We start from the raw sequence: 12899 nt of genomic DNA on the forward strand, positions 1-12899 counted from the left end.
GAAATCCTGTGGACAGAGGAGCCTGATGGGCTACAGAAAGGTCTCAGGGGGCGCAAAGAGCTGGACGTGACTGAGCAACTGAGCACACAGTTAACAACTTGGTTATAGTGCATTTCTACTCTTCAGTCTTCCTTGGTAAAGTGTGGACAAGACTGTAATGATTTAATGAAATGGCACATCTGACAGTTTCTTAGTGCAAAGGTTCTTGATAAATGATAGCTGTGTCATTAGAAAGAAAAAGATGGCCCATCCAATAGATTAATTTGGGAACATTTTTAAAAGGAGCTCTTTATAAAGGCCTGGGGTGTGGTGAAACCCTAAGCTTAGTACAACTGTACTATTCACCTGAGACCTAAATAAGTAAGAAAAGGGGACATTTACAAGAACCTGGGGCTTCCCAGGTGGCACCAGTGGTAAAAACCTGCCTGCCAATGCAGGAGACACAAGAGATGTGGGTTCAGTTTCTAAGTTGGGAAGATCCCCTGGAGGAGGGCATGACAACCCACTCCAGTATTCTTGCCTAGAGAATCCCATGGACAGAGGAGCCTGGTGGGCTATAGTCCATAGGGTCGCAAAGAGTCAGACATGACTAAAGCGACTTAGCATGCACCAGAACCCGGGGACAGAGAGAATAGCTGGAGAGGGCTTCCTAAAAGCATCTGGAACTTTCAGTAGACAGACCAAGTCAGTGTGTAGCAATCCCACAGGAAGGCAGCTGGGGGAATAAATAATCCCACTGGAGCCAAAGAATAAGGGAACTCACCAATGACACCCATATAGCCAGCCTCCCAGGGGTACAAAGCAGGTGCATGGAGAGTGGACTTGGGGAGTCGGGGGACAGATGGAAAAAAGAACTCTGCATAACTGTAATTATAATTACTTTTCCCCTTATTTTTCCAGTATCTGGTGCCAGAATACTCAATACTTGGCACAAGGCCTAGGACCTGGATTCTCAATAACAATCTATTGAATGAATGAACAAATTCAAATTCCTGCCCATGATTGTATCAGCTAGGAATTAAGTCAGGTTGATGCTAAAAGAAACCCAACTACAGTGGCTTAAAAACACAGGAGTTATTTTTTACATGAATGAAATCTGGAGGCAAATTTCCGAAGAGGCAGTATTTTTCTGAGTACATTTTTACCTCAAATAAAATCTGCGGTTACTAATAAAGAAGGTCAACATTCACTTGACCAAACAGGATGGACATCAAGGACCAAAATTTGATATCTAAGAAAAGTGAATTATGGAAGAACCACTTATAAGCTTTATATTTCTTGTGTTAGTCGCTCAGTCATGTCTGACCCTTCACAACCCAGGCTCCTGTGTCCATGGAATTTCCCAGGCAAGAATACTGGAGTGGGTTGCCATTTCCTTCTCCAGAGGATCGTCCCCACCCAGGGATCAAACCCAGCTCTCCTGCATTACAGGCAGATTCCGACATCTGTTTCCTAGGCCTGGTCTGAACTAGCCAAAAAAACTTGCGATTTGCAACAACTTCAGTGGAAGAGAAACAAAGTCTGAGGTATTGTGTTTGTGTATGTATGTGTGTGAGGGGGGGGTGGAATTCTCTTCCATTTTTAATTTTTTAAACCCCTCCCATCACGGATTCAGTGGACATGAATTTGAGCAAACACTGGGAGATAGAAAGAAGCCTTGTGTGCTGCAGTCCATGTGATTGCAAAGAGTCAGACATGACTTAGCCTCTGAGCAACAACAAAACCCCTCCCCACCTCACTTTTTGTGCAGCTCACAAACCAATGATGATACTGAATCAAATCCCAGCTTGTCCCTCAAAAATCATTCTAAAAAATGGCCCTGAAACATCAGTAAACCTACAGCTTGACTGAATTGTTGTCTTTAAATTTTAAAAAATATTAAGAAAAAATAAGAAAAGTACAAAGGGCAATACATCTAGCTCCCACGTTCTCATCACTCATAACAGAAAATTAACACATAAGCACTTGCTCCTTTTAAAAGTAAAAACTATGAAGCAAAATCCCCCTCTAGACCATGTAAGAAAAGTGGACAAGATGCTAACGGCAGGTCCTTCGGCCCAGGACCTCTTCATGGGTCTCTTGGGAAGATAGACTTGCAAGTTTCCCACACACTAGTGTGGAAGCTGACCGCATTAGTGTGAATCGGGATGTTCTGTCCCTGGGAGATACACACAGGAAGAAGGTTTAGCTTTCCTGTGTGCCCCTAATTGGGTTCAGAGTTTCCAGATAGTAGAGATGGGAAGTGGGGTGTGGGGTGGGGTCAAATCAGAAGATTTCTCTGTAGAAGTCAGCAGGCCTGGAAGGAATGATCTTTTAGGAGGGGCTGTTGGATCAGACTCAAAGCAGAGCCAGACAGAGGCTATGGGAGAGACCCAGGAATGCTAGAGCACTATCAAGCTCTAAATTAAGACCAACTCAGGCTGGCAGCACCACTGGGCCAGACCACATTGAGACCAGACAGTACGGGATGTTTGCCAACTTCAGCTGCAGTGCCAGAGGGAAGGCATGACCAATCACCAACCTGCAGATTGAATAAATTATGATCACCAACCTCCAAGTTCACCGCACTCCACTGCTATGAGATAACTTAATCTACCCTGCTGCTAAGTCACTTCGTGTCCAACTCTGTGCGATCCCATAGACGGCAGCCCACTAAGCTCCCCTGTCCCTGGGATTCTCCAGGCAAGAACACTAGAGTGGGTTGCCGTTTCCTTCTCCAATGCATGAAAGTGAAAAGTGAAAGTGAAGTCGCTCAGTTGTGTCCGACTGTTAGCAACCCCATGGGCTGCAGCCTACCAGGCTCCTCCATCCATGGGATTTTCCAGGCAAGAGTACTGGAGTGGGGTGCCATTGCCTTCTCTGTAATCTATACTAACCAGATGCTATCCAGGGAAAATTAGGGTAAATCTGAGGGATGGGTCATTTCACTCAGAGTCACACAAAATATAACTATCTGAAATCACAGATTGAATGCTATTTTTACACAATATGCTGCATTTTTATAGTAATATAGTTATATGATCCATACATTACAGCAATGTACGGAAAAGACTTTTCCACCCACCCCATTCCTAATCTCCCAATAGTATTCTCAAAGAGCACAATTTTAATTGATTTCTTGTGTATCTTTTCAGAGTTTCTTTATGCTATTACTAGAGAAGCTAATACATATTTTTAATCTTATTTTTTCATTTTCTTAAGGCAAAGGTAACATAACTATTTTGACCTTTCTTCCCATTTAAAATGTATCACTGGATTTCTGTTTCAGGGCTGTACACAGGGTACTCATTCTTTTGTTTGTTTGTTTGGATAGTAGTGTGTAAGGATATTTCACAATTTATTCAACTCTTCATTGATGGACATAGATAAAATTTTGCTATTACAAGTAATACTGCAATGAATAGCCTTACAAATATGCTATTTTGTTTACACACAGGTATATTTTTTAACAAAAACCTAGGGGGTTGAACTTTTTTTGTTTGACTGCACTGGATCTTCATTACTGTACATGGGCTTTTCTCTGGTTGTGGTTAGCAGGGGCTGCTCTCTCGTGGAGCATGAGCTCTAGGGCACACGAGCTTCAGTAGTTGGGGCAAGTGGGCACAGCAGCTGTGAGGCATGGGTTTAGTTGCTCCAGAGCATGTGGGATCTTCCCAAAACATGGATCAAACCTGTGTTCCCTGCTTTGGTAGGTGGATTTTTAATCACTGGACAACCAGGGAGGTCCTGAACTTTACATGTGTAAAGTAGATGGAGACATTTATGCCACAGAAGACTGGAACACTGCCAAGTAGAATTGTCCCAGGCACCCATTGAGAAGTATCTTTTAGGGAATCAGTTCAGTTAATGGACAAATAAGGAAGCCACATAATCTTGGTACATTTAAGAATTTTATTAGTAAATTGGTGACTTTGCCTCATATCCATAGATACATGTGAGCACACATTACAAATATAAAATTGGGCTCATAGCCTATACACCCCTGTAACAGTTCCAAGACAGAAATCCACTGAGGACATTCCTGAAAGGAATCACAAAGAATGACAAGCAAACTCTCTTGGAAATCTAAGAGCAAGGGCCAGTTCCTTGCACAAAAGCCTGGACTTCAGATCTGGATCCCAAGCATCTGCCAAGATCTCCACAGCAGGAGCTGGAGTCCCTGCTGCAGGGGTGTGTTGACAATTTGGCTGGCTGCTCTCCATCTGACTTTTTGCCCCACTTTCAATTGCTCTGTCTACTTAAGAATTTCTGCTTCCTCATAGTTTCAGTCTACTGCTTCTTACAGCAATTTCTCAATCTTCAACTCAACCCTATGACCTTTTAACTGAGCTCTCGTTCTTATTGTCTCATAGTTTCTGAGTCTTTAGTACAAGTTTCAAACTTTACCCTGTTCATTTTTCCATTATGTCCATACAGACAATAGGTTGCTGTCAAGTCTACTGAGTGGTTAGTCTTGGATCTGTTACTCTCGGATCTGTTACTCTCCTGAGGCAATCAACAATGATAGAATGAGGAACCATGTGGTAAAACAAGGCCCTGCTCTCGGTTGCAAGATACTTGGGTAGGGCTATTTACCTCACAATGTGAATGGCAAGTGTATTAACATTTCCAATGTACAGAATCATGATAATATTTTCCCATGTTGTTCAATAAATTAAAATATTTCATTGATTATAAATAACTGCATAGCTGTCTATCATATGGAAATTCTGTAATTTATGGAATAAATTCCTATTGCAGGAGCTTTACATTGTCTTAAGTTATTTTGATAAGACTTTTAAAATAAAATGATACGAAAACCAGGTTTAAAAATCCCTAAAGCTGACAAAAACCACTTAAGCCACTTACACAAAACTCAATCTAGTTTATTTCATGAATATAAGTGAAATGTAACTTAGGTTACTTCTTGTCAATACCTTTGATAATCATAAAACTTAAGTCATCTTCCCCAAATGGTAAAAGATAACCACTTTTCACCAATTTCCTGCAGTCTGGAATCCCCCAATAACTGATAATGGGAAAGGCTAAAGAGCATCCTTCTTTGCATTTAAAAACCATCTTGTAACTCCACACCTCTGTGCTTCACACAAGTTTTGGGAAGCTCCCGGTCTCATTTCTCATTCAAAAAAGTTATTCATATTAAGTAAAGGTCTTTGAATTTTCTTTTGACAATACAAACAATACTCCAATAAAAGTCAAGTAAAGAGATCCTTTAAGGGTTAGAAACGGGGCTGGCTTCATGGATGTGACCCAGGCCATTGTGTTCAAATGGGCCCTGTGCTTGGTTTAATGTTCTGCCATAGCTGTCTTGAAATTAGTAGTAATTTTTGAACGAGAGGCCTTGCATTTTTATTTTGTGCTGGGCTCCTTGAATTATACAGCATGTCCCAGTTAGAGAATACATGCAACAAGGAGGAAGGGATGAAACAGTGATAAGAATTGAAGAGAGGTCAAGCAGTTGATCAGAACCTGATCAGTATTTCCCCCTTACGTATGTGTAGGAAGATATGATATTAAGGTATATTACCAGATGCATTTTTTTCCTCTGTCCACTTTTGCCTCTTTTCACTCTCCTCACCTCCACTGGAGTAGCTTCTGGGAAGAGATGACACTAGAGCAAGGAAGAATAAGCAGGCAGTTCTACTGTTGAGTATTAAAATAGGTCTTTGGAAAGACAGCAAAAATAGCTGTCTTGAGATAAAAGGTGTTCTGAGTTGCAAGAGCCTGCATTCTGAATGCTTTAGAACAGAATAATGGCTCTCAAAGAAAATATTCTCAATTCAAGACAGTTTTTCCATCCTCTCAACTATGATAATCCATAAAGAGAGAAGAATCAGAGCACACTTAGACACTTTCATTTTCTGCAGAGGCTCTTGTACCTTGGTCTCCACTGCTGGGGCATGTCCTCAAAAAGATCTGGGGCTCCAAAGAAGAGCCATGCCTCACTCACTTCCTGTGTGAAACAGAGAGAGGCAGCAAGCTTTATGGGTCTCCCCTCAGCAGCATGGTGAGGAAGCAGTAGACTTGGTGGAAGAGTGTCTGCCCAGGGGAGCCTGAGACACCCTCTCATGGTCCCCCAAACCCAGGAAGGCTGGGGAAACAGCAGAATGCTTTCCTGCTTTCCTGAGAGGCCAAGTGATGGGGACAGGCTGCTAATAGAGAGCTGGACCTAAGAGACTGTGTGGTTAGGAGTAAACAGGACACACACATACCCATGACCTGAAGCCAGATGGGAAAGATGTTATTTCAAAGGATGCCATTGAGGGCAGATAGGATCAGGGATCAAAGTCCCTCTGTGATACCTTGTAATTACCTAAATACCTTGAACAGGGTCAAAGTGTATCAGATATCAGGGCAATAGAAGATAAAAATAGTACTTAAGTCAGTTGTATAAAAATGAAATGCATTTTAAAAACCTGCACTTGTGGTCTGAGATTCTTATTTGCTACACATATTTCTCATAGGTGCAAATATTTGAGATTAGACAGTCCCTTAGAGCTAATCAAACACATGGGGAAAAATGTGATTTAAGAATGAACACTCTTCTGTTTTCACATTTCACTAATAGTTGAACTGGTGTCTGCCTCCTGAGATACATTCCTTTGTAGAGAAGTTATTTTTGAGACTTGGCATATCTTTAGAAGCTGAACCCTCTCTTTAAATGAAATATGAAGAACCTTGATAAACGAACAATTAGGTGGGGGCCCTCCCTCATTATCCTCCTTTCAGCCAGAGATGGTCTTGGAGACACCCCCAACACACACACACAGTTATAATCCTAGTGACTTGTGCACACCCTGGAAAACCACCCCTTGTTCAGACTGTTCTGATGTTTTGATGGCCTCATAAATAAGAAACAAAATGATGACATTGGTCCCACTTAGCCAGCTGGTCCTTCGTCTACCTGTCTGTAAAGTGAGCAGGATGAACTAGCTCAAAGGTGTAACTGTCATTAGAATCCCCAAAAGTGGCTTTAAGGGTGTCTAAGCCTGCTTCTCCTCCCCCTGCTCAGATTTGTCTGGAGTGGGGCCCAGGAATCTGTATGTTTAAAACTACCCCTTCCCCGACCTCATCCTAATATGCAGCCAACACAGAAACACAGAGGAAGATGATCTTTGAGGATTGCTGTTGACAATAAAGTTCCATGTACAGGAATTTGGGGACAAGAGATATCTTCTCACATCTTAACCAGATCTTTAAGTGACTGGAATAATCTGCTGGTTCATCTTAATTTGATGAACCAATTGGAAAAAACTCCAGAGGATGAGAGAGTCTTCTGAGGGCACAGAGGCAGTAGAAATAAAACATTTTCAGTTTCACCGCTGTTAAATCAGATAGTAAAGCAGAACAAATTCTATTCTAAGAAAGTAAGAATTTCTTCCCAGCAAAAAAAGAGCCCCTGAAATAATTATTTGTCCTTGGCTCTTTGGAAAACCATTACTGCCAGATGGGTATAGAAGAAGAATGATTTTTATTCATATGAATGTCAATATTGCCTTCAGGAGGTAGGCATGTTAAAAACAATGTTTGAAAATTTTGGAGCCTAGGTTTCATATAATTAAATTAAATCTCAGTTACAATCTTGGCTTCTCTGAGAAAAGTATTATTCTATTTTTGTTAAATATTTTAAAATTAACCCATAAGGAAATGAAAATCATCATTTTAATCTTGCCTCATATTTGTTTAATAATCTCAAATGATTAATTTCATAATTAAGGAAATGGAATTGATTTTGGAAAGTTATCATGTAGTATTCATGGTTGAAGTGTTCAATATTTCATTATGACATTTAGCCCAGTTTAATAAAAATTCTGCAGTTTTCTAGAAGGGCGTTCCTCAAATGTGTCCTATGGCTGCTGTTAAGAGGTTAATAGAGGTCACACACACAAAATATTTCTATATTAAAGAAGTTTGGGAAACCCCACATACATATGTATAAGTTTGGGTTTGCATTTCCATACCCTAATTAAAGTTCTTAGAAATTTCCTTTATAGTAGGTGCTTTTACCTCAAGACTATTTATAGACATAGAATAAAAGGCAAAGACAGATTTTTTAAAAGCTATTATTCTCAGTCCTACCTCTGTTTATGCAGGGACCATAATAAGGGGAATTCTAATTCTTGGTTCTCCAAGTGGAGATGTTGACAGATTATACAGTCATTTTCAGCTGAGACTCCTAAGCAGATCACGGTCTGAGTAGAATGAGGTCCATCTCAGAATTCTGAGGAGCACAGATGAAAAGATACAATTTGGGGTCGAGTTATCGATTTTTATCTCTTCATCAGGATGAAGGCTGACGTGTAATGTAGCAGCTACCCTGTCCAAAATGGTGGTCACTAGCAACATGGACCTATTTCAATTTAAATGTAATTAATTAAAATTTAATAAAATTTAAAATTCAGCTCCATGGATGAATGCATTTAAAATTTAAATTTAAAATTGTCAATAGGCACAGATGAACATTTCCATCATTGAAAAAAGTTATACTGGAAACACATGTCTAGAACTCTAGTCCCAGCCACTGAACCCCAACTTGAATTCTGTACTCTCCTGTTTGTTTGGGGTCTTCCCTGTCCATCTACACTGAGCTCCTTTGTCTTGACAATTGGTTTTTATTTTATTTTATTTTATTTATTTATTTTTTTTGCTGTTGTCTTTATTTTTTTTTAATTTAATTTAATTTTTTAATTTTACAATATTGTATTGGTTTTGCCATATATCGAAATGAATCTGCCACAGGTTTACATGTGTTCTCCATCCTGAACCCTCCTCCCTCCTCCCTCCCCATATCATCCCTCTGGGTTGTCCCAGTGCACCAGCCCCAAGCATCCAATATTGTGCATCGAACCTGGACTGGCAACTCGTTTCATATATGATAATTATACATTGAAATATGTGGTTTTTATTTTATATTTCACAATATTTTCTCTCTAGGTACTATTTTAGTACTTACCTTAGTGTTTCAATTTTTTATTTTCATGATTCTGAGAAGTGAGCAGTCTCAGTTGGTGGTTCTTCCTCTTCACTAGGATCCCTAATGTGACTGCAGTCAGCCAGGAGCTTCACATGAACCTGGAATGTCCAAGATAATTTCACCTACATGTTGGGCACCTCAGCAAAGAATGACTGGGAGCTGCGGGGATCTCTCTTCCTCTCCTACAATTATGGTTCAATTCTTGTTTTACTCTATAAAAACAAGCAAAAGGAGAACCTGCCAGAACTCTTGGGTGCAGGCCCTAGAACTTGCCCACCATTGCTCTGGTCACATTCTATAGGTCACAGCAAGTCACAAGGCCAACTGGAGTCAAGGGGAGGGGAAACAGTCCTCAATGCTCGATGGAAGATAATCAATTATACTACCCAACCCCCTTTTTGATCATCACCTAAGACAGTTGTTGAAGATAAAAATATAGCAGAACTGTATAGTGAGTAACAAATAAACTTTTACTTTACAGTTTGTAGAAATATATATTCATAAATAATATTTCCTCAGCATTAGGAACCAGAGGTGAAGTCATTATAACTGCTGTGGTAAGGGTCCTAAGTGCCACAACCAGGACTGGGTGAAGCCAAATAAACAGACAAACAAATATTTAAATCAAAACCAAAACTATTGTGGTAAGAAAGGTTACAGGTGAGGAGGACTGTGAAATGATTTTCCTTCAAACCCATTCCTTTCCTTAGAGAGTCATAGTGCTCGTGAATGTACTAAAAAATCTGAGCTGTCCTACAGAAAAGAAGCTGGTTTGCAAAGAGAATTTGGACTTATCTCCCTTCATATTTACCCATCATGGGATGATTTTCCCACTTTCCTTTGAGAGGCTTAACAGAAATTCTCAGTTGGGAAGTTCATAAGTAAAAGAAATATGTGATGCCAGAACACATTCATAAGTTCAAGAGGCAATTGAAAACCAAGACTTCATATTATACAAATAATATTTTCCACAATTAGAATTAGTAACTTCCAGAATGTGTATGTGGAGATAGGTAAGGGTTCAGAGTACTGTAAACTTGTGAGAATATACATTTAAATGATATTAGATAGCATTTTAACAATACTTATCAAAATTTAGAAGGCATACCATTGAAGACAGCATTTTTACTTGTAGGAATTTACCCTCATTCCAATAAATCCTTAGTCAAATCACTCCCTTAATACATTCCATGTATTTAACAACCTTTTTGTCTCTTGAAGAAAAAGAGAAATATGAAACTATGAGATAACAGTTGTTCACAAATAAGATGTATTGGGAAGAACATGCTTCTGTCTTAGCAAAAAAAACCCACTTCATGTTATTGCCGCAAATTTGCTGGGTAAAGACTGCAGAGTTTGTGGAAAATCTCTGTTCAGTAAACAGATCCAGAATGCTGAACTATTACTTTAACAATTAGGATGAGGGAGTTGGGGTACCTGCAATGATTTTACCTCAGAGAAGGTAATTAAAAGAATTAAAACTTACTTGCCCTTTGAAGATGTCATTCACTTGGAGGCAAAATGCATGATCATCTTGGTAAAACACAGTAAGTCCAGACAGCTCAGATATTTGAAAGAATTCTTCTGACTGGCAGTGGACTGAAGTCAATGCAGGAATATATGAATATTGACTATATTTGCTTTCAGTAGAGATTGAAGGTGCTATATAGTAAATGTTTTTAACTGACTTCTGGGTTTCTTGGATCCCTTTAAGTTTTTGTCTCATTACTTATTATAATCAAAATTAGGACATGCTTAGAAGGTAATCTTGATTTTCAAGCACCTCATTCAATTTGACAGTGATAGACTTTATTTTCTTGGGCTCCAAAATCACTGCAGATGGTGACTGCAGACATAAAATTAAAAGATGTTTACTCCTTGGAAGAAAAGCTATGACCAATCTAGACAGCATATTAAAAGCAGCGACATTACCTGACTGACAAAGGTCCATCTAGTCAAAGCTATGGCTTTTCCAGCAGTCGTGTATGGATGTGAGAGTTGGACCATAAGAAAGCTGAGCACCAAAGAATTGATACTTTTGAATTGTGGTGTTGGACAAGACTCTTGAGAGTCCCTTGGACAGCAAGGAGATCAAACCAGTCAATCCTAAAGGAAATCAACCCTGAATATTCATTGGAAGGACTGGTGCTGAAGCTGAAGCTCTAATACTTTGGCCATTTGATGTGAAGAACTGACTCACTGGAAAAGGGAAAGATTGAAGGCAAGAGGAGAAGGGGACAACAGAAGGTAAGATGGTTAGATGGCATCACTGACTCAATGGACATGAGTATGAGCAAGCTCTGGGAGTTGGTGATGGACAGGGAAGCCTAGTGTGCTGCAGTCCACGGGATCACAAAGAGTTAGAGACAATTGCATGACTGAACTGACTGAATTCAATTTGACAGATACATAAGTATGCAAAGATATCCATACAGCACTGATCATTGCAGAATGTTAGTCAATCTTGACCAACTCTTTGCAACCCCATAGACTGTAGCCTGCCAGCCTCCTCCATCCATGTAGTTCTCCAGGCAAGAAACTGGAGTGGATTGCCATTCCCTTCTCCAGGGGATCTTCCTGACCCAGGGATCAAATCTATGTCTCTTGCATGGCAGGTACACTCTTTAACACTGAGCCACCAGGGAAGCCCATTGCAGTATGGTTAGCAATTAAAAAAAAAAAAAAGGAATTAATTCTAATAGGGATTGGTTACCTGGATGACATACATCCATACAAAGGAATGTGGATATATGTAGCCATTAAAATGAAAATATAGGGGCTTCTCTGATGGCTCAGTCATAAAGAATCTGCCTGCCAATTCAGGGGCCATGGGTTTGATAACTGGCCCAGGAAGATCTCATATGGCACAGGACAGCTAAGCCTGTGTGCAACAACTATTGAACCAGAGCTGGTGAGCTACAATTACTGAGCCCATGTGCTGCAACAACTGAAGCCCATGTGCCTAGAGCCTGTGATTTGCAACAAGAGAAACCACTGCAATGAGAAGCCCTTGCACTGCAAATAGAGAGGAGCAACTAGAGTCACACAACGACAGTCTTTGCACAACAGCAAAGACCCAAAAAAGCCATAAATAAATAATGAAAATATAGAACTATATATATATTTATGTGGAAATATATGTAAGATATGTTAAGTGAAAAAGGAAAGGGACAGAGAAATTTGCAAAATATACATTCATTCAAGCCAAAAAAAAAAAAAATACGTGTGTGTTTTTGAATATAGAGAGAAAATTTCTGATATGAACTATATAAGAAACGTAACAGTGGTCATCTATAGGAGAGGGCTTCCCAGATGGCGCAGTGGTAAAAGACTGCCTGCCAATGCAGGAGACACAAGAGACTCGGGTTGATCCCTGAGTCATGAAGATCCCCTGGAGAAGGAAATGCCAACCCGTTCTCGTATTCTTGCCTGGAAACTTCTATAGACAGAGAAGCCTGACAGGCTACAGTCCATGGGGCTGCAAAGAGTCAGACACAACCGAGTGACTGAGCACACATCTATAGGAAGGGCATGGGATGTTAATAGGGGAATTAACTATACTTTTTTTATTATTTGATCTTAAAAAAAATAATGTAAGCAAGCGTACTTTTATCATTTTTAAAAAATAATTAAATGGCAAATAAACAAAATAATTATCAAGGAAAAGAAAAAAATTAGCATGTTCGAAAATGATCCCATATGAATGTAGTTAAATGATCATTTTAATCTGAAGCACATGGCAGTCAATAGTTTTATGATATAAGAAAGAATACAGGGTTTGGGGCCAGACGGATCTATGATTAAATCCCAGCTGTTGGACTCAGTTGAGCAACTAAACAACTACACCCAGCACTTAGAGTAGACCTTTGGACAGATCATTTACACTTTCAGAAACTCAGTTTTCACATCTGTCAAATGAATATAA

At 39.7% G+C, this 12899-nt stretch overlaps 1 long non-coding RNA gene across 1 annotated transcript in view; it reads right to left on the minus strand.

Annotated features, from left to right (window-relative positions):
- The window catches only part of LOC129659184 (uncharacterized), a 69103-nt gene that overhangs the window by 12213 nt on the left and 43991 nt on the right, over positions 1 to 12899 (minus strand). The window contains exons 5-6 of the long non-coding RNA XR_008717853.1: positions 8954 to 9072; positions 5528 to 5611 (exon numbers count right to left, since the gene is read on the minus strand). This is a non-coding gene — a long non-coding RNA (uncharacterized LOC129659184). The remainder of the gene's footprint in view (positions 1 to 5527; positions 5612 to 8953; positions 9073 to 12899) is intronic.

The sequence above is a fragment of the Bubalus kerabau genome, chromosome 1 (genome assembly GCF_029407905.1).
Source record: "Bubalus kerabau isolate K-KA32 ecotype Philippines breed swamp buffalo chromosome 1, PCC_UOA_SB_1v2, whole genome shotgun sequence".
Lineage (NCBI taxonomy): Eukaryota > Metazoa > Chordata > Mammalia > Artiodactyla > Bovidae > Bubalus > Bubalus kerabau.